Source organism: Melanerpes formicivorus, unplaced genomic scaffold (assembly GCF_026170545.1).
Source record: "Melanerpes formicivorus ecotype bairdi unplaced genomic scaffold, bMelFor1.0.p_v2 SCAF_83, whole genome shotgun sequence".
NCBI lineage: Eukaryota > Metazoa > Chordata > Aves > Piciformes > Picidae > Melanerpes > Melanerpes formicivorus.
The window spans coordinates 1,846,404-1,864,064 of NW_027142435.1; the positions used below are offsets into that span (position 1 = coordinate 1,846,404).

Genomic DNA, 17,661 nt, shown 5'->3' on the forward strand with positions numbered 1-17,661 from the left:
TCTAAGACACCAGAGATTGCTGCCTGGCTCCTAAGCCATCTCCCTCTGACCACAATCTCAGAGGCAGCTCCCACGCCACAAAGGGTTAAGTGAGGGCTAAACCAGGGACAGCACTCTCAGGCTTTGGGAGCAAAGGAACTCGGGAGCTCTGCCCCCAGGGGCTTTGTCTGGAGGGGTCTGAGCATCCCTGCCGGTTGGATGCCCTCAGGCCACCAGCACAGAGCCCCAGGTGGTGGCTCCAGCGCAAGCCACGGAGGGGCCAGGGCTGCCCCTCGCCCCGGAGGCTGCATCCTGGCCTTTTGTTCTGCAGGCAAATCGGGTGCCAGCCACAGGAGCTTGTGCTGGTGCCTGCTTCCTCCCCTGGCAGGCGGAGGCTGGGTGCCTCTGGCCAGCTCCTGCTTGCGTAAACAGCCCAAGCAGCAGAGATAAATGAGGCTGAGTGGCAGGGGAGGGCAGCACATGGGCTGCCTGCCAGCCCTTCCCTGTGAATCAGGGCACAGGGCAGGGCTCTGGGGGTCACACTTCAGCTGGAGGACCACAGCATCCCACCAGGTGCTCGAGGAGATGCCTTGGAGAGCCTCACCCCCTCCCCCCCCACCCCAGTCACCCACTGCTTGGGTTAGGACCATGAGCAGGCTTCTGAAGGGTTTAAGGTCATGAGCAGGCTTCTGAAGGGTTTAAGGTCATGAGCAGGCTTCTGGAGGGTTTAAGGTCATCTTCCAGGCTGGCAAAAAGAAATTCACTCAGAGAAAAACACTGCATACTCCAGTTCTGAGTGGGGAAAGTGTTCCCTGAGTTGCAGCCATTCCTGAGGCACTGCACAGAGCCAGCCCCAGGGACATGTCACAGATCCACAGACTGCATTGGGTTGGAAGGGACCCTCCAAGGACGTCTCCTCCAACCCCCTGCAGGCAGCAGGGACAGCTCCAACCACAGCAGGATGCCCAGGGCCACATCCAGCCTGATCTTGAATGTCTCCAGGGATGGGACCTCAACTACATCCCTGGGCAGCCTGTCCTGAGAACCACGGCAGAAGCTCCTGTGGCTGTCACCAGAGAGGGTTCAAACCCTGTTCTCAGCAGGCAGAAGGTTCCTCCTACTCACCAGGACTTGCCAGGTGCTCCCAGCCCATGGGTGAGGTCCTGCCATCACCTCCAGCTTGCTCATCCAGAGAGGCTGACATCTCCTTGGTCCATGATGGCTGTCAGGAGAGACCAAACCCTGCAGTGATGACAGAAGCAAAGAATCATTTAGGTTGGAAAAGACCCTTCAGGACTGAGTCCAGCACTGCCAGGCCCCCAGCAGGTGACTTCCCCACCCTGCATGGCCATGGCAATGGAATGGGTCCCTCAGAGAGTGCAGAAGCTTTACCTGTGCTGCCTTGGAACAAAAGCATGGATGGATGGAATCCTTTGGGTTGGAGGAGACCTTTGGGATTATGGAGTCCAACCACCAGCCCAGCACTGCCAAGGTCACCACTGAACCACAGCCCTCAGCACCACATCTTTTCAGTCCCTCCAGAGATGCTGCTGCTGCTTCCCACTGATGCAGAGCCTCCAGCTTCAGGAGCTGTGTCTCAGCTGCATCTTCCCAGGGATACAAGAGGTTAATGTTACCCCCCCCCCCCCCTCCCCTCCCTGTCTTGAGCCATGCTAATGCCGAGGCAGAACAGAGCACCCCTGCCAAGAAGCTTATCTGAGGCTCTTTGTGAACAAAGTGAACCCTGGAAGGTGGGGAGGCTCAGTGACAGGGAGCAGGGACAGAAGCCAAGATCCCTGCCTCTGGCCAGGGGAGAAATTTCCATCTTAGAGAGGAGCCACCCGGCTCTGATAACCTCCCTGTTCCCACCAGCAAGAGCAGCCTCGGGGGACCTGGGGACCTTGCCAGCTGCCAGCACAGCTCAGCTCTGCCTCGGTGCTGGCTCTGCCTGCGCAGATGGATGCCTCAGCTCAGAAGCATCCTTGTGGGATGCAGCACAGGGCAGGCATCTCTCCACTGAGAGCTCCATGGTGCCTCTGCCCTTCTGCTGGCTCCTGCCCCTCTAAACTGGGATGAAAAGTCCCTCAGGAGGTGGTGGCAGGGGGGTTAGTGCCCCTCTGCTTTGCACAGCACAGGTTGAAGCCCCTGCAGGACGTGGGTGTCAGGGCAGACAAGGCACAAGGAGCCTTTCAGCCTCTGGGAGCCAAGGGGAAGGAGCTGGAGCTGCCTGGCTGAGGAACGTGTGGGAAAATCTCACAGCAGCCAGAGCTTCACAGAGGTCCTGACTCGAACTTTCTGCTTCCCAGATCCTTCCTCAGGCAGCACAGATTGGGGATGGAAAGAGAAGGGTCCAGAGAGGTGGTGGAGTCTCCATCTCTGGAGATGGAGCTTGGTTGCCCTTCTCTGGACAAGCTCCTGCACCTCAGTGCCCTTCTCAGAGTGAGTGGCCCCAGACTGAAGGAGCTCCAGGTGGGCACCAAGCTGCTCCCAGAATCTCCTCTTCTCCAGGAGACTGCAAATTCACCATCCCAGGTTTGCCTTCCTCTAAAACTCAGTGCAGGAGACAGTTTCTGGCTGCTGGAGGCACAAGAGGAAGATCAGAACAGGTCTGGTGGCTCCCAGAGAGATGCCAAGAGATGGAAGCTGGTGTGGAAAGATCCAGATCAGGCTTGGCAGGCAGCACCAGAGAAACTTCCCCTTATCCCCACGTGCCCTGCAGCCAGCAGAGCCCTCCTGCTGATCCCCTGGAGTGGCAGCAGGGTTTAGTCTCCATGGAGATGGATCCAGTGCAGGTTGGTGATCCGCTGCAGGTGGCAGCTTGGCTGCTGCTTAGGGTTTGTGATGTGCCAGGCTCTCCTTCGTGCTGCTGGCCTCCATCCCTCCTGGCAGCCACCCTTGGAGTGTGGTGGTCTGGATGCCAGGACAGGGCTCAGGGACTGGAGCTGCTCTTGGGTCAAGAGGGGCAGAAGCAGAGCCCTGGGTGCAGCTGGGGGAAGCCCCCGGTGTGGGCAGGGGCAGCTGCTCACACATCCACCCTCTGCCCTGCCAGAAGGAGGCAATCAAAGGAGCTGAAGGCTTCAGGCTCTGCTTCTCAAGGGGCTGGCAGATTATTTGGCTTTCCTGCTCAGCACAAGCTCCAGCTCCAAGGACTGACAGAGCTCCTGCACCCTCAGACCCACACTGAAAGTCACAGCCTTGCAGGATGCCTGGGTGCAGGGACAAGGACACCAGGGGAGGGTTAGGTTGGAGATGAGGGAAAATTTCTCTGCTGCAGGAGTGGTCAGGGCTTGGCACAGGCTGCCCAGGGAGGGGGTGGAGTCCCCAGCCCTGGAGGTGTTCAGGAGGGGATTGGATGTGGCACTTGGAGCCATGGTTTAGTTAGTCAGGAGGGGTTGGGTGACAGCTTGGACTGGATGATCTCTGAGGTCTTTTCCAACCTTATTGATTCTCTGACTCTATGCCCAGCCCCACTGCCAAGGCAGCTTCACCTCGAGGAGGTCACACAGGAGCACATCCAGGTGGGTTGGGAATGTCTCCAGAGATGGAGACTGCATCACCTCTCCAGGCAGCCTGCCTCACCTTGCACCTTGCATTAAAGAAGTGCCTCCTCATGTGTAGATGGAGCCCAGTTTGTGCCAGCCACCCCTTCTGCCACTGGGCACCACTGAACGGTGCCTGGCCCCACCCACCCCTGAAGTATTGATCAGCATTGATGAGATCCCCCTCAGCCAGCCTCATGCTGAGCATGCAGACAGCAGGGGCAGGGAGCGGACTTTGTGCTGATTCGCTCTGCTGAGGCTTGGACCTTCAGCACCCTGCCAAACCCAGAGGCCACTGGCACAAGGCACAATCCTCTCCTCAGCTCTGCCTCCCCTCAGCAGGCTCCTGCCCTTCTCCCATCTCCAGAAGGGACTACAAATGCCACATGTCAGCCCCTCAGCAGCTTTCTGGAGCAAGCAGCTGCCCAGCTGAGGGGCAGAGCAGTTGTCTGAGCAGCAGCAGAGCAGCCAGGTGACCTGGGGCCAGGGCCTCTGTGCAGGTCTGTGCATCCAGAGCTTGTTTCCCAGCAGCCTCTCACATTCATTCCCCAGGAGGGAGAGAAATCTGCCTTGAATTTAAATGCAATAATCTCAGCCCAGCCCTCCCAAACCACAATTGAAGCTTCACAGTCAAAGCCAGGCTGCTCTGAGCAAAGCCTCACCAGAGCCTTCCCAGCTCAGGATGCTCCCAAAGCCACTGCACCAGACCAAGGTGAAAGCTGCTCAGCATGCTGGAGGGGGCTACAAAGCCTTGTGCTGGTCCATGCCTGCTCCAGGCCATCCCTCTGGCATCCAGGAACTCTGGGGCTACTTCTTCCCACTCAAACCATCCCTCTCCCCTGGGAACCTTCTTCCACTACACAACAAGGATGGAAGCTGCTTCCCTTCACCCTGCAACTCCCCCACATGAGGTCATTTTGATTTCCTGAGCAAGAGAGTGGCCAAAGCTGCCCTCACCCCCAGCCAGCAGCTCACAAACACCCATTTAATTAAAACTTTGATTTCACATACATCTCTCTCTAAAAAGGTCCAACTCCCAGCTAATGTCTGGCATGAAACATCCCAAAGAGAATGTGCAGATCCCAGCCCTGAGCAGCAGAACTGAGCTGATTTCCTTTCAGCCCTTAACAGACACATAGAGAAGAGAGAAATGCTCACATCTGGCTCTCCATCCACTCACAGACACAGAGAGCAAAAGAGCTTTCACAAACCTGCTTGCAACCTCCCCACCCCTCCAAGCTGTACAAAAGCCTCCAAGCAGCAGGCACTGGTTGGAAAAAAATCACTTCAGGAACTTTCAGAACTGTCAAAGGGTTCAGAAGGGGAGGAAAAAAACACCTAAGGAAGAGATCCTACCTCGAATGCTGCAGCCAGGCGTGGTGTCCCCAGCAGAAGAAGGGCACAGAGCTGATGGAGAGAGCCCAGAGGATGATGTTGGAGGTCTCCTCCAAGCAGATCTGTGGGTTTGAAGCAGGCTGTGATGATTCAGCCCTTGAACAGGTCCAACACATCAGCAGAAGCCACTCTGCTGGGAGTCCTGCCCGGAGGAGAAGGGCACTGAGCTGTTCCACCGGGGCCTGGCTGTCTCCTCTGCTTCACTCCCTCGGCTGCTGGCTCTTGCTGACAGGTATTTAGCAGCCTGAACACACTTGCCCTGGGCTTGAAAAAGAGCAGGAACCTTTCCTCCTGCCTCCAGTGGGAAAAAAAACCAACCAAAACCAACCTCTGAAAATCAAAATCAAGCTCTGAAGGAGCAAGCCTTGAATATTAATTCCCCTCTTGGCATCTCAGCTCTGGGAGTCATCAGGAGGAGAATGGCAAAAGCAGAGAGCAAAGGCACTCAGGGTTAGAAATGGACCTAATTATTTGTTATTGATTTATTGGTTGGGTTTGGGGTTTTTTTTGCAGCCAGAGATCTCATCTGTTTAACGAGCTGAGGGGCAGAGCACTCCAGCAGCTCTCCCCAGGGCTGGAAGCAACCCCAGCACAGCTCACTGCAATGTGTGGAACAGCCCCAGCTGGGTGAGGGAGAGGATTGGTGGAGCACCAGAGCTGCCACATCCCCCCCTGCCCTCCCTGAGCTGTTGGCAGGACCTAGCTCCAGCATCTCTCACTCTGCTGCTCATCAGGAGTCACTGACTGAAGAGAAAGGGCTCAGCACCACCTTGGTGACTGCTGGCTCTTGCTCTCTGTGTGTCCCTCCCTGCCTACAGAGTTAATCCTCCTCTCCTTTACACCCCTTTTGCTGCCTGTGTTGATTTACTCCTTTCTCACACCAGTTTGGGATGCTGAAATCTGCCTCCAACCCTGTCTGCAAGTGAAGATCCAAGCAGGCTTCTCTCTTGGGGTGAACCAAGTCTGGCTTTAGGAAAACATCTTTCAAGCACTGCTCAACAAAGCAAAACATCCAAGACTCAACAAAGCAAAACATCCAAGGTACATGAGGTTGGAAGGGACCTTCAGGATCATCCAGTTCCAACCCCCCTGCCACCTCCCACCAGCCCAGGTTGCTCAAGACCAAATCCAACCTGACCTTGAACACCCCCAGGGAGGAGGCAGCCACAGCCTCCCTGGGCAGCCTGTGCCAGGCTCTCACCACCCTCCTACTGAAGAGCTTCTTCCTCAGCTCCAGTCCAACCCTGCTCTCCCTCAGCTTCAAACCATTCCCCCTTGGCCTGGCACCAGACACCCTCAGCAGAAGTCCCTCTGCAGCCTTCCAAGTATTGCAGGGCAGATCTAAGGTCCCCCCCAGAGTCTTCTCCTCTCCAGGCTGCACACCCCCAGCTCCCTCAGCCTGTCCTCACAGCAGAGCTGCTCCAGCCCTTGGGGGCAGTGATCCCAAACCTGGAGGTGAAGACATTTGAGGCATGGAGGAAACCACCCCTGAAACATGGCCCTAAGCCCCCCTAAAGCCTGAAAAGCAGTGAGAAGAAGAAGGATGTTTGTTATTTCCTCTTTAAGCTGCTTGGCTTCCCATCCAAGGGAGCAGTTGATGAGAGCTCAGGGACAAGGGGTGGTTTGTCACCCTGAAAGGAGTGGAGCCAGCAGCCCTGCCAGGGGAAACGCCAGCCCAAGGCTGTCTCTCCTCTCTGCATAGTTGGCAGCAGTGAAAGAGATGATTTAGTGCAGCAGCAAAGGTTTAGATCTAATCCCCTCTGTAATCTCTTACTCTAGGAAACTTCAGGATGCTGTGGGTGGGAAGCAGGATCAACCTTAATCTCAGGACTTGCCTGAGAGCAAGAGGTCAGGGCAGGGCTGATCCTCCATCGCCACAGCTCCTGAGGGATTACCTTGGACCTGGCCTCTGCCACAGGCACACAGGACAGCAATGAGCAGCAGGGAGGAGAAGGATGGGTGCAAAGCTTGACTCAGCACCTCCTGCCTGCCCTCCCTTCTCCCCAGATGCGGCTGGAGAACCAGCAGAGCCCCACCGGAGCGCCGCAGCCCATGAGGAAAGCCAGGCAGGTCGGAAACCAGGAAACTAATTGCCCCCAGATGGCTCATTAAGGCCACAGGAAAATCCTTCCAGGGTCAGGAAAGCACTTGTGGAAAGCACCAGGAGGTCACACTGCCAAACCTTCCCCGGGGCTACAAACGTGTCTACAGCTTGGGGACACCTGAGCACGGAGCAGGGGAGCCTGGCAAGCCCCACAGCCTGCCCTCAAGCCCCACAGCCTGCCCTCAAGCCCAGCAGCAGCTCTGGCTGCTCCCCAGCAGGACCACACTCGGTATGGAGGAGGAGGAGGAGAAGGAGCACACAGCTTAGGGTGGCTTGGGCTGCCCCTGCTGCCTCCTGCACTGCTGGCAGCAGACATTGCAGCAGGGCAGGTACAAGACCATCCTCTGACTGCTGCCACCTCCAACAGCTAAGCAAGCTGTGCCAAAGCTGCTGGCACCAAAGCTGCTGGCACCAAAGCTGCTGGCCCCAAAGCCAGGCTCCTCCACGTCCCCTGTCCCCAGGCAGGCTCCACTTCAGTGTGTAGAGTCACAGAATCATTTGAGTTGGAAAAGAGCTTTAAGAACCTCCAGTCCAACCATCAGCTGACTCTGCCAAGTCTGGGGCTGAGCCCTGGCCCTCAGCACCACAGCTCTGTGGCTTTTAAACACCTCCAGGGGTGGGGATCCAGCCACCTCCCTGGGCAGCCTGGGCCAGGGCTTCAGAACCACTCAGTGAAGAAGTTTCTTCTCATGTCCAACCTAAGCCCCCCTGCTACAACTTGAGGCCATTTCCTCTTGTCCTGCTGCTTGTTCCTTGGGAGCAGAGCCCAACCCCACCTGGCTCCAGCCTCCTTTCAAGGAGCTGTAGAGAGCAATGAGGTCTCCCCACAGCCTCCAGGCTGAACAACCCCAGCTCCCTCAGCTGCTCCTCACCAGATCTGTTCTCCAGACCCTTCCCCAGCTTCATTGATCTTCTCTGAACACCCTTCAGCCCCTTCAGTGTCCTTCCTGGAGCGAGTACAGGGGGACAACCACATCCTCAGTCCACAAATCAGGCAGAGTGCGATGAGCAGGACCAGAGAAGTGACTGTCCCCTCCCTTCCCCTTCCCCTCTAACTGCCCTCCCTCAGCCCTGCTGAACCAGAGGCTGCACCCTGCAGCAGGCAGTATCCCCTGGGACAATGGCCTCGTGTCCTGCCCAGGCAGCAGGAAGCCTTCTGGGGGTGACTGAGGTAAAGCTGCTGCTGGAGGCTGCTCCATCTGCAGCTCGTCCTGCGCCAGAACGGCAGCAGGCAGATAAGAAGTCTCCAAGGTCTCATGGAAAACTCCGACTGCAATCTATTTTCAGCTGGCCTGGCTTGCTTTTTCCTGCTGCCTGCTGGCTCTGCTCCTTGTGCACAGGCATGGGATGAGCCAGACCTTGTGTCTCTGGAGGACAGGCCAGGGGAGAGAGCTGTCCCCTTCGCCAGGAGGCAAAGGCAGGCAGCAGCAGTAGGCTCCGAGGGACGTGGGAATGTTTCACCCAGGCAAAGCATCCCGAGCTGGGCAGGGGCTGTGCACTGCTGGCTCTGCAGCCTTCTCCTCACCACAAGCTGCTCCAAGACAGACTTTTGAGCAGGGCCTGTTGGGACAGGACAAGGAGGGGATGGCTTAGAAACCTAAAGAGGGAGATTCAGACTGCAGAGAAGGGAAAGAGATCTTTGATGCTGAGGGTGGTGAGACCCTGCCCCAGGTTGCCCAGAGAGGAGGGAGCTGCCCCATCCCTAGCCCCAGACAACCTGAGCTGGAATGGTGCCCTGAGCAGCCTGCTCTGGTTGGGGCTGTCCCTGCTGAGTGCAAGAGAGTTGAACTGGATGAGCTCCAAAGGTCCCTTCCCACCCAACCCATTCTGAGCCTACAGTTCTGTGGCTCTGAGCTTCATGGTTTGCTCTGACTCAGTCTCAGACTTTGGTCTGAGCACATTGGCTTCACCTTGCTTGTTTGGACATAAAACAGGGCTTGAAGATTCAGTTCACTTAAATCCCCTTGGTCCAGGAGCTGTTGGAGGGGAACAGAGCTGGGCAGTGCCCAGCTCTCCTTCCTCACCACACCCTGGCAGGGAAGGGAACCTGGGTGTTTGTGCTCTGGAGCAGACCAACCTATTTTGGGAAGAGCCAAAGGGAAACCATGAGAGAAGCTGATATGGAAAAGTGGACACAGAGCAAGCTGATGACATTTACTTGCTGCCAGGGAAAGAAGCCCAGAGCCAGCACGTGCCAGCCAGCACCAGGCTCAGCAGCCTCCAAGGGGATGGCTCCAAGCAGCAGCTGAGCAGGGGGATGCCCACACACAAGCACAGCAGGTTGGAAGGGACCTCTGAAGCTCCTTTTGTCCAACCCCCCCTGCAGTCAGCAGGGACTTCAACTAGGGCAGGTTGCTCAGGTCCACATCAGGTTTGACCTTGAGTGCCTCCACCACATCCCTGGGCAAACTCTTGCAGCATCTCCCCACCCTCACGGTGCAGAACTTCCTCCTGGCGTCCTCCACCCTGCTCCAGTTTCAAACCATCATCCTGCCACCACAGGCCCTTCTAACCCTCCTGCAGGTCCCCTTCAGATACTGAAATGCAGCTCTAAGGTCTCCCTGGAGCCTTCTCTTCTCCAGGCTGAACAACCCTAGCCCTCCCAGCCACTCATTCAGCCCCCACTGGGCATCATGCAGAGGAGGAAGATCTCCTGCAGGCTGCTCCCAGCTCGGGAAGCTCATGAGAGAGGTGAAGATGTCTGCTGCTGGCTCCAGAGACAGCAATTTTTAAGGACTGAGAATGAGGAGGACTTTGTGAGACTGAGTTGCTGCAGTGTCTGGGAACCAGGATCCTGGGATATGGGAACTATGCAGCAGACAGCTGGGGACAGGGACTGTGATTCATCCTGGATACTCTGGAAGCAGGGAAAGGGCACAGGGAGCCAGGGTGGTTAAGCAGGGATATAAGAAGGGGAATAAGCACTGGGCCCAAGGCTTTGCAAACTATAAACACTGCAGTGGAGGAGCTTTGTATTCAAAATAAGCAAAGGCAAATTAAAGGAGAGAATCAGGGGGAGGGGAGGAAGCAGGGAGGAGGAAGAGACTGGGCAAAGATCTGTGACCAATGCCAGGTGAAGACAAAGCTCTTCCCAGGTTCTTGCTGGAGACACAGGAGCCTGAGAAAGTGTGTGGGGAAAGGAATGAAGGATGGCAGAGCTGGCCTCGAGAGGAGGAGTTCCCAGAAGGGTCCTGGGATGCTTTTCAGAGCTTCCAAGCAGAAGTGAAGGAACCAGTTTGAAGGAGGGACAAGGGCAAGCTGGGCCTGGGCTCCTGGCTGGTTGGGGGCAAAGCTCAGCTGGAACCCAGCAGTGTCAGTGTCCACAGCCACCACAAGGTCCTCACCACCCCGACCCAACAGGCATGAAGCACAGGACTGCCTTCCCCCCCACCCTTCCTACAGACTGGGAGCCTCCCAGACCCACACAAAGCAAGACCCAGAGCACCCCTGCAGGGCAAGGAGCTTCCAGCCCTCTCCTGCTGGTGGAGGACAAGCCAGGCTGTGCCAGAAGCCAGGCTGTGTGAGTGGCCAGGCTGGCAGCAGGCTGCTGAAGCTCAGGGGGGTGGCTCCTTGCCTCCAGAGGACAAGAAGGCTGCCTCCAAAGCCTACCACAAGCACCTACTCCCCTCCAGCCTGGAAGGATGCAGAAGGATGGCATCAGCCTGCCCAGCATTCAGGAGAAAGGTCACTCTCATGCTGTTGCTCCAGGTGCAGAGAAACCTGCTCCCACAAGACCTGTTCTCCACTCCCTTGGTAACCTCACTTCGTGGTAGATGGATTGGAGAAGTTTCCAAACCTTGCAGCCTTATTTCCCCACCAAACAGAAGGACTCCATCTGCCTCTTTTTCCTCCAGATCTCAGCTTCATCCTTTCACAGAGACTAAGATGGTCCCAGCCCCCATATCCCAGTTCACCTCTGAGAGGGGAGGGAGCACAAATAACCTCCCCTCAAGTGGCTTCTTTAGAGGCAGGAGCAGCTCTCTGCAGTGCTGTGAAGCCTGCCTGGGAAAGTTTCATGCAGCAGAGATGGCAATCAGCCCTCCAGCAAACTGCTGAGTCAGGAGAACAGCAGCACAGGATTGATGAGCAGGAAGCAAAGTGCCAGATGCCTTCACATGTGCTCCACTTTCACCCAGCCCAACAGGTTGCATGACTGCTGTGATACATTCCCCTGGGGTCCCCCAGCTCTGGCACCATCCCACAGCAGCCTCATTCCCCTTCTGCTGGGATCCATCCAGTCACTCAGCCCCAGCAGCCTTCACTGTGGACCTGCATTGATCTGCCCCAGGTCTTGGGCTTCTATCTCCATTTATCAGGCTTTGAGGTTCTTTTAATCCCATCTCCAGCCCTCCCTAAAGTAATGAGATAAGAGGCAGGCTGGAGAGGCTGATAAAAGGGAACTGAACAAATCCATTAGAGCTGTTTCTGTGCCAGGAATGACAAACCCTGGCCCTGGTTAATTCTGCCTGCCAGCCAGCAGCCCAGGGCAGCAAAGCCAAAGAGGAAAGTCAGGCTCCACAACAACTTCTCCTGAGAAAGCAGCAGCACTTGGAGGAGCAGAGCTCTCTGGTGGCATCACTTTGTCTGTTCTTTGGGCACACAGATTGGCCTAAGCAGGGTGCTCCAACCTAAACAGCTTCCATGGAAGCCTGCACCAGCAGAGCTGCTGCCCCAGCCCTGTCCTCTTGGCTGGACATCCACCCTGGTCCCTGCACCCTGTGCTGAACCACCCTGGTACTGCAGAACTCTTTCCTCAGCTCCAGTCCAACTCTGCTCTGCCTCAGCTTCAAACAATTCCCCCTTGGCCACCCTCAGAAGTCTCTCTGCAGCTTTCCTGCAGGATCCCTTCAGGGACTGCAAGGCAGCTCCAGGTCCTCCTGGAGCCTTCTCCTCTCCAGGCTGAACACCCCCAGCTCCTTCAGCCTGCCCTCACAGCAGAGCTGCTCCAGCCCTGGCAGCATCTCTGTGGCCTCCTCTGGCCTCTCTGCAGCAGCTCTGAGTCCTTCTCCTGCTGGGGACACCAGAGCTGGAGGCAGGATTGGAGGTGAGGTCTCAGCAGAGCAGAGCCCAGGGGCAGAATCCCCTCTGCTGCCCACCCTGCTCTGGCTGCAGCCCAGCTCATGGCTGCCTTCTGGGCTGCGGGAGGGCACTGCTGGCTCCTGGGGACCTTCTCAGCATCCAACACCCCCAAGACTCTTTCTTCAGAGCTACTCTTCTATAAACCAAATCCTTCCTCAACAAAAATAAACCCAAGCTGCTCAAGGGGGGAGGGAAAATACCCCAAAACATGGCAAGATTTGCTCAGGGTTCCCCAGTGAGTGGGGGACAGAGGCAGGGATTGAGGTCAGGATCACAACACTGAGCAGGGAAGAGCACAAAGCTTTGCTCAGAACCTGCTTTCCTCCTCCCCCCTGAGGCTTTCATCGCTGGGGGCTTTTCTCCTTTATTTCTTGGGAGCAGGTATTTGAGCTCCTGCTGTTTGCTGGTCCAGTAGCTGGGAGTTTGGAGCCCACCCTGGAGCCAGCCCCAGCACCATTGGTTCTTCTCTTCCCTGCAGGTGATGCCCCTTGACAAGGAACTCAGCCTCCCCCTCAGCTCCCACTTGAGCAGCCCAAAGGTTCATTAGGAAATGGACCTAATTACACTTGATGGATGAGGACTGGAGGCTATTACTCATCTCAGGGCAGCAGACAGACCATAAAGGATACTTCACAGAGGAAGAATTCAACTGCAAGAGCAGCAGCTGCACAGCATGTTCCCAGCCCAGCCCCACAGACCCAGCACCTCCACAGCTCCCCAGGCTCCAAATGCTGAGCAAAAGGCCACAGAGTGGGGAAGGTAAACACCAAATCCATGTCCTGGCATCCAGCATGAGCCCAGGACCTTGCTGGGGAAGGAACTGCAGGGCCACAGAGTAAACCATTGCTGGAGGCAACCTAGGCTCTGGATGGAGCAGGAGCAAATGAAAGAGAAGCCAGAAGAACACAGAAGCTGCAGCACAGAAGTGGAGGGGAAAAAAACCCCAGGTGTTGGAATGAAAGAATTGCTCAGCTCCAGTTGTGTCATCCTGGGTGCTGCTGTCTTGCTCAGCCTCTTCCTCAGTACCCTGGCTGAAGGAACAGGCTGTGCTCAGCCAGTTTGCTGATGACACAAGACTGGGAGGAGTGGCTGACACCTCAGCAGGCTGTGCTGCCCCTGAGGGCCACCCAAAGAGGCTGCAGAGCTGGCTGGAGGGAACCTCAGCAAGCCCAAGGAGGGCAAGTGCAGGGTCCTGCACCTGGGGAGGAAGCACTCCCTGCACCAGTACAGGTGAGGGGGGACCTGCAGAGAAGGGCCTGGGAGTGCTGGGGGGCAGGAGGCTCACCACGAGCCAGCATTTGCCCTTGTGGCCATGGACCGTAGCAGGGGTTGGGGTGGGGGGGAATCCTCCTCCCTCTGCAGTGAGCAGGGACAGCTCAGGCTGCCCAGGCCAGGGGGCTCCCGGGCTGCAGCCAGCAGGCTGAGGGAGGCTCTCCTCCTCCTCCTCCTCCTCTCCTCTGCCCTAGGGAGGCCACAGCTGCAGCTCTTGAAGGGCTTCCCAACCACGAGGGTTCTGTGACAGGCAATGTGCCTCAGCACTCCCCTCCTGGCAGGGGACCCCTGCTGCGGCCACAGCACCACCAGCACCCCTCTGCTGCAGGCACAGCACCACCAGCCCTCTGCTCCTGCGGGCACAGCACCACCAGCAGCCCTCTGCTGTGGGCACAGCACCACCAGCCCCCTGCTCCTGCAGGCACAGCACCACCAGCCCCTGCTCCTGCGGGCACAGCACCACCAGCCCCCTGCTCCTGCAGGCACAGCACCACCAGCCCCTGCTCCTGCGGCCACAGCACCACCAGCCCCCCCCCCTGCTGCGGGCACAGCACCACCAGCAGCCCCCTGCTGCAGGCACAGCACCACCAGCCCCTGCTCCTGCGGGCACAGCACCACCAGCAGCCCCCTGCTGCAGGCACAGCACCACCAGCAGCCCCCTGCTCCTGCGGGTACAGCATCACCAGCAGCCCCCTGCTCCTGCGGGCACAGCACCACCAGCCCCCCTCTGCTGCGGGCACAGCACCACCAGCCCCCTGCTCCTGCGGACACAGCACCACCAGCATCCCCCTGCTGCGGGCACAGCACCACCAGCAGCCCCCTGCTGCTGCGGGCACAGCACCACCAGCGCCCCCCTGCTGCGGGCACAGCACCACCAGCCCCCCCCTCCCCCCCAGGCACAGCACCAGCCCACTCTGCCAGCCAGCAGCACGCAGCAGGACCACCTCTCACTCCACCTTCATCCCAGGGCAAACGGAATGGAGCTGCAGCAGGAGATGAAAGCTTCTCCCCCAGCCCATCCCCACGGCAACATCGCAGGCTGGGGTGGCCCCAGAAGGCTGAAGGCTGCTCGGTGCAGCGGGAGGGTGATGCTCATCCCAGCCAGCACCTGCCAGAGCACCCTGCCCTGTGCCCCAGCACCCTCAGCACCCACTGCTGCTGGCTCTAGCAGGCTCATACCCCCCTCTCGTGGCAAACACTCAGCCCCGCTGCTCCCTCACCCCACACAGGGAAAGGTTTTGCTGCTCTGGATTCCCAGAGCCCTTCCAGGGGCTGCTGAAGCCTCTGGATGTTGATGACCTGCAGAGATGCAGCATTAAAAAAGCAGCTGCAGGGAGACAGAATCTCTGGAGCCAAACACTGCCTGGTGCAGAGCTCCTCCCGGGGCTGGAGGAAGGCGAGGGAAAGATTGTGGGGGGAGAAATGGCTCCCCCCAGGCCTTGCTCTCCAGCTCACTTCCAGGACTGCTGCTGAGCTGCAGCCAGGCTGTGGGCAGAAAAACATCACTCACCTGGAACCCAACAAACAGAGCCTGCCAGAGACAGGGAGGAGCCTGGCACAGAGCACTGGCCGAGGTATGCCCCAGGGGGCAGCTGCCAAGGCTGCCATGGCATCCAGCCCTGCTCTGTGGGGCACAGGGGCTCCATCCCCATCTGAAAGACGCACAGGGGAGGAAGAGTTTGTAGCCTGAGCACACAAAGAGCACCCAAGGTGCCCACAGCTGCCTCCTGATGTCCACCCAGCAGGGGGAAGGGCAGAGGCAGCCCCAAGACCGCCCGGGGCAGGGAAGGTGCTGTGGGAGGCAGGGTGCTGGGGTGCCAACGCAGGTGGCAGCAGCAAAGCCGAGAGGAAAACACCTGGGGGGCATGGAGGGAGCATGCTGGCAAGGGGGGCACAGGGACCAAGCTCTCATTCATCAATAACTGGGGGAGGGGGGAAAAAAAAGGTGGTGGGGGGGAAGGCCCCAAAAATAGAAGTTGTGGAAGGCTCCAGAAGCGTTTGTCAAACAAGGCCAAATTTGACTAATGGCTTCAGCCAGGAGAGAGAGAGAGAGAGAGGGAGAGAGAGCAAATAATTAGAAAAACATTGAAAAGTGTCATTTTTAGTTCCTTTTCTCTTTTTTTTCAGTGTATTTTCTCTCACTGAAAGATTTCACTTCGGAAATGATGAAGCCTTGGAGTCGCAGCAGGACCTCGGAGCCTCTGTCCCTGGGAAGCAGGAATTGTTTATTGGGTTTGTCACTTGCTGCCTGAGTTAAATGTCAAAAGGAAACCTCAGAGTTGCCTTTTTTTTTCCTCCATGTAAAAATAAAAAGCAAGACTTACTAAAGATTTTTTTTTGTCTTTAGTTTTCTTTCTTTTCTCTTTTTGTTTTCAGCTGGTGGTCAAAAAGCCTTCACGAGAGGCTGGCTGCAAGGCAAGCACCTTCCCTGGCCACAGCCTCAGCTCCCCTCAAGTCCTAGCAGAGGGCTGAGCCTTGGAGGACTCCTAGACAACCCTGAGGTCCTAACAGAGCTCTGAGCCATGGGGGACTCCTTGGCTCCCATTAAATCCTAAGAGAGGTCTGAGCCTTGGAGCACTCTTCAGCTCCCTTGCAGTCCTAAGAGAAGACTGAGTCATGGGGGACTCCTCAGCTCCCCTCAAGTCCTAGCAGAGGGCTGAGCCTTGGAGAACTCCTCACCTCACCTGAAGTTCTAACAGAGCTCTGAGCCATGGGGGACTCTTTGGCTCCCCTCAAGTCCTAACAGAGGAATGAGCCATGGGGGACTCCTCAGCTCCCCTCAAGTCCTAGCAGAGGGCTGAGCCATGGGGGACTCCTCAGCTCCCCTCAAGTCCTAGCAGAGCTCTGAGCCATGGGGGACTCCTCAGCTCCCCTCAAGTCCTAGCAGAGGGCTGAGCCATGGGGGACTCCTCAGCTCCCCTCAAGTCCTAGCAGAGCTCTGAGCCATGGGGGACTCCTCAGCTCCCCTCAAGTCCTAGCAGAGCTCTGAGCCATGGAGGACTCCTCAGCTCCCCTCAAGTCCTAGCAGAGGGCTGAGCCATGGGGGACTCCTCAGCTCCCCTCAAGTCCTAGCAGAGCTCTGAGCCATGGGGGACTCCTCAGCTCCCCTCAAGTCCTAGCAGAGGGCTGAGCCATGGAGGACTCCTCAGCTCCCCTCAAGTCCTAGCAGAGGGCTGAGCCATGGGGGACTCCTCAGCTCCCCTCAAGTCCTAGCAGAGCTCTGAGCCTTGGAGGACTCCTCACCTCACCTGAAGTTCTAACAGAGGAATGAGCCATGGGGGACTCCTAAACAACCCTGAAGTCCCAAGAGAAGACTGAGCCATGGGGGACTCCTTGGCTCCCATCAAGTCCTAACAGAGCTCTGAGCCATGGGGGACTCCTCACCTCACCTGAAGTTCTAACAGAGGAATGAGCCATGGGGGACCCCTTACCTCCCTTGCAGTCCTAACAGAGCTCTAAGCCATGGGGGACTCCTAAACAACCCTGAAGTCCCAAGAGAAGACTGAGCCATGGGGGACTTCTTGGCTCCCATCAAGTCCTAACAGAGCTCTGAGCCATGGGGGACTCCTCACCTCACCTGAAGTTCTAACAGAGGAATGAGCCATGGGGGACCCCTTACCTCCCTTGCAGTCCTAACAGAGCTCTAAGCCATGGGGGACTCCTAAACAACCCTGAAGTCCCAAGAGAAGACTGAGCCATGGGGGACTCCTTGGCTCCCATCAAGTCCTAACAGAGCTCTGAGCCATGGGGGACTCCTCACCTCACCTGAAGTTCTAACAGAGGAATGAGCCATGGGGGACTCCTTGGCTCCCCTCAAATCCTAACAGAGCTCTGAGCCTTGGGGACACCTCATCTCCCCTGAAGTCCTCTTAAGAGAGGTCTGAGCCATGGGGGACTCACCAATCTGCACAGAGAAGTGACAAGGTGACCTCAGAAGCGACAGGGGAGGTCAGAAGACTGATGTCCCTCCCAGGAACCTCTCACCCTACCAAGCCAAGGAGCTGCCCCAAGACAGCCTCAGCAGTGGGAGAGCTGAGGGTGATGAACACCAAATGCTGGTGGGAAAAGCCCCCCCAGAGCTCCCAGAAGAGGAGAACTGGGGCCATCCCCCACTTCCATACCCAGGGCTGCTGGAGAAAGCCACATCCTGCCTCTTGTGTCGTGCTGAGCAGCCTCTGCCAAGAAAAGAGCCTCTCCTGCGGCTGGTGCCTTGGCTTGGTCTTATTTTAGGGTCTAATGGAAAGACCTGGGGTCTTCTCCAAGCTTCACTAATGAAGGGTTGAGTGCCACAGC

General features: G+C 57.4%; 1 protein-coding gene across 1 annotated transcript in view; it reads right to left on the reverse strand.

Moving 5' to 3' along the window:
- Positions 1–4,941, reverse strand: part of NRTN (neurturin) — a 44,197-nt gene extending 39,256 nt beyond the window's left edge. Inside the window, exons 1-3 of the mRNA XM_068165008.1 lie at positions 4,875–4,941; positions 1,372–1,463; positions 1,105–1,221 (exon numbers count right to left, since the gene is read on the reverse strand). The gene's annotated coding sequence lies outside the window, so the exon portion shown is untranslated. The remainder of the gene's footprint in view (positions 1–1,104; positions 1,222–1,371; positions 1,464–4,874) is intronic.
- Between the last annotated feature and the right edge of the window lie 12,720 nt (positions 4,942–17,661).